The sequence below is a fragment of the Cryptomeria japonica genome, chromosome 2 (genome assembly GCF_030272615.1).
Source record: "Cryptomeria japonica chromosome 2, Sugi_1.0, whole genome shotgun sequence".
NCBI classification, from domain to species: domain Eukaryota; kingdom Viridiplantae; phylum Streptophyta; class Pinopsida; order Cupressales; family Cupressaceae; genus Cryptomeria; species Cryptomeria japonica.
In genome coordinates this window covers 86666093-86669235 of record NC_081406.1, presented here as the reverse complement: position 1 = coordinate 86669235, position 3143 = coordinate 86666093, and positions in this window count along the sequence as shown.

The window sequence follows — 3143 nt, the reverse complement described above, 5'->3', positions numbered from 1 at the left end:
TCTTGCCTCTGGTTTCTTGGTTGATGATGATCTTGTGAAGCATTGATGCTGAGTATATCCGGCACTGGAACGTTCCCTGGGAGTGGGCCTATGGGATGTGGAAACATCTCCACTTCCCGTACGCTCGAGGAGCTAACTGGTGAATGCTCCCTTCCTGTCCTTGCTCTCTTTTGTGGAGATTCTTTTTGCTGGGCTTCCTGTTGAACTTCGTGTGGGATTTCCTGTTGGATATCCTTCATCTTTGTTGCTCTTGGCCTCTTTGGGGCATTTTTTCCTTTGTCCATCCGGGCTTCTCTTCCTGCCTGAACCTGTGAAGAGCTTTCAGTAACTTCGCTGTGGGAGTCCAGATTTCCCATAAACTGGTATGTCAGATGGACATTGTCTTCTACCAGCTTTCTTATCTGCCTGTCAATCTAGTGCTTGGTGAATTTTAGCATTGGTCTAGCTAAGATGTTCAAATCATCTACCTCAGGCTCTGACCAATTTGGCAACTGGATAGGTTGATCCTTCACTTTCTCGAATTCGGGTTGCGTCAAATCTAAATCTTCCTTCACCTGATCCAATACCTGATGAATTTCACTTGTTCTGATGGTGTCGAGGGGGAGTCTGGAATGCATTCTTCTCCTGACCTCAAGGTCATCATCGACACTTGCCCAATAATCCTCTAAGTGAAATCTATGTATGAATTTGACACCGACAACCTTCCTAATTTGTCTGTAAGGATCATATTGGGCCTTGGATGTGTAAAATGGTAGGCGATAGAATGCCAATTCCCCTGCTGCACTTTCAGCGGCCTCTGAACCTGGGCATATCTCCATGAAATCCCCCAAGACAATTGAAAATCCAATAGATTGCTTCTTCTTCTTCTTCTGCAGCTGATCATAGGCAGTTAACTGCCTCATGAGCTCAAGCAATATAAGCTTGTCTGACGGATATCTGGGCAATTTGTAAGACTGGAAGGAGAACCCTTGCGTCCTGATGTAGGTGAATTTGGGAATTGCAGGAACGCAACGCCATACCTCTGGACCAAGGCACTTGCTTGTGGAGACAACCTCATGTGTAATTTATTTTGCATAAGTCACGTCAGGTACATGGTGAAGGTGTCATTCGCCAACCTGTAAGAGCTAACGTTGGAGAGATGTAGCTGAGGATAACACTCATGCACTTTTAACTGAGCCGGTCCACAGCCCATGATTCCTCTTGTTGACAGCCCATCAAATCCTCCCCTTCGTGCAAGCATATAGAACAGGTAGGAGCTCATGAAAAAGGACTGGGACCTTTTCTCTTTCAGGTTCTTCAATTGTTCATGCAAGTAGTGACTGATCAATCTAGCCTAGTCGATCAGTGTATTTGAATTCATGATCTCGCCTATATAGAAGAACATCCAGGGCTCAAAGTTCACCGAATGTGAGCATCCCATTACTCTGCTCAACATCTTTATCAGGTCCACATACTCCTGCTTGAACTCGAAGATTGTGAGAGTTTTGGGCATCTTGGAAGCGTGCACTCTAGGCTTCAGCAACCATTGCTTGTTGATCAAATCAGCACACCTGGTGGGGCCTGCTTCATATACTGCCTGAACTCCGCTGCTGGTCTTGTACGTCATGGAATAATGTGAAGGGATTTGGAAAGCTTCACCAATTGACTCTGGAGTCAATGTTGCCAGTAACTTGCCATTTGGCGTTGAGATTGTTTTCCGCTCCAGATTGTAATGTGCTGCACATTCCAAGACCAGATCTGGGCATTGAATAGCGGGAGGAAAACCAGCTGCTGCAACTATTCCACTTCTCACAATTCTGACAACTGTCGGGGATGGATTATGCCCTGTTGTTCCGAACATTTTGATCTTGATTGCAGCCAAGTTGAACGTGCCAAGGTTAGTATCACTGATTTCTTCCCATCTTGAATTCAACCGAGAATGAGGAAGAAAACCCCTCATCTCCGCTTTGATCAATGCCTGCTTGGAGATAGTAGCTGCCTTGCTAGGTTCCGCCATCTTGGGAGCACTTCGAAATGATGAAAATAGAGACTAAGTATGAATAATCTTCACTTCTCTACTCCTTTCCTGAATCTTGCACGTGAAAAATGAAATGCCTTTCCCAACTTATATAGAATTTTCAAGAGGCATTAATTTAGTAATTGCATGATGCGTCATACTTTCCTTAATTACTACGCCATACAAAGGCGGTTTCCCATGCGTATGAGTTCAAATTTAGAATTTTCCCTAAACGCTCCAAGTCATTCGTCATACTTAGAAGATTCCTCCTGCCAACTCGTTGATTTCATTCTTTCCAATTTTGAAGGATTTTGCTCAGGATTTGCTCGATTCTACTCCAACTTGTCATCTCCTGCTTTCGAAGGAATTTTCATGGCTCCTTCAACATCCCTATTTTTTAGGGATCTTCCTAAAATTTAGGAGTCAGGCTTATTGGATGGAGAATTTCATCTCGATTCCGAATTTATAAAATTTTCCACATTTGGTCGGGATTTGGTGTCTAAAAATAGCATATTCGAAAATTCGCCTAAGGGGAATTTTGCTTTTTTTATTCTTCCTTGACTCCTTGGATTCCATGCCTTAGGCAAAATTCCAATTTTTAGCTTCGGTGAAATTTTCACTACGTCCATGGATTCATGGATTTTTCATTTGTGAATGCATTCTTGAATTTAGTGCCCCAGCCCAGTCTTGGGCGCATTTTAGCCCTGTCCATGGATACATGGAATTTTCCTCCTGTGAAAGCCTTCTTGGTTTCAACGCCCCAGCCCAGTCTTGGGCACATTTTAGCCCTGTCCATGGATACATGGAATTTTCCTCCCGTGAATGCCTTCTTGGTTTCAGCGCCCCAGCCCAATCTTGGGCGCATTTTAGCCCTGTCCATGGACTGACGGATTTTTCCACCTGTGAATGCCTTCTTGACTTAAAATATTTCGACCTCCTGTGCTTTTGAAGTATTTTCCCGAGCTTTCCATTTTAGGCATGGATTTCCAGCACTTGACCCATTTCTGGCTATCTTTGTCTGCTGTCTGACTTTCCGGAATTAGAAATGTTTGCGAACACCTGATCCCTGTTGCCTTGTCTGACTGACCCTGCCAGTACTGACTTTCCAAACATAGAAACTTTCCAGGTGTTAGCATTAGATCCCCAA